General features: G+C 47.1%; 1 pseudogene; it reads left to right on the forward strand.

Moving 5' to 3' along the window:
• Positions 1-225: 225 nt before the first annotated feature.
• On the forward strand, positions 226-349 carry LOC111729222 (annotated as a pseudogene).
• Positions 350-425: the final 76 nt, after the last annotated feature.

The raw sequence follows: 425 nt of genomic DNA on the forward strand, positions 1-425 counted from the left end.
AAATATCCATAATTTATAACCTTTTCTCTGTCGGGCAGGCTCCCTTTGTTTCTCTGGTCCACTTGGGAAATGGGGCGGCTTCCTCGTGAGTGGATTTTTTCCAAAAGATTGAATTTTTACTCCTCGAGATGGAATTTTCCTCATTTTGGCCCAGAGTTATTCCAAAACTCAAGACTTGTTGCTCTGCCTTCCAAAACAGAGGACGCTGAAAAGAATCAGGTCTTAGTCTACGGCCATGCCACCTGAACGAGCCCGATCCCGTCTGATCTCGGAAGCTAAGCAGGGTCAGGCCTGGTTAGTACTTGGATGGGAGACCACCTAGGCAGACCGGGACTGGGTGCTGTAGGCTTAAAAAATAAGGGATTGTAAGCTGACAAGGTCCTTACAATCTGTGAGGTCAACCAAGGGTTGCCTCACCTAAAAAA

Source organism: Pteropus vampyrus, unplaced genomic scaffold (assembly GCF_000151845.1).
Source record: "Pteropus vampyrus isolate Shadow unplaced genomic scaffold, Pvam_2.0 Scaffold252, whole genome shotgun sequence".
Taxonomy (NCBI): Eukaryota; Metazoa; Chordata; class Mammalia; order Chiroptera; family Pteropodidae; genus Pteropus; species Pteropus vampyrus.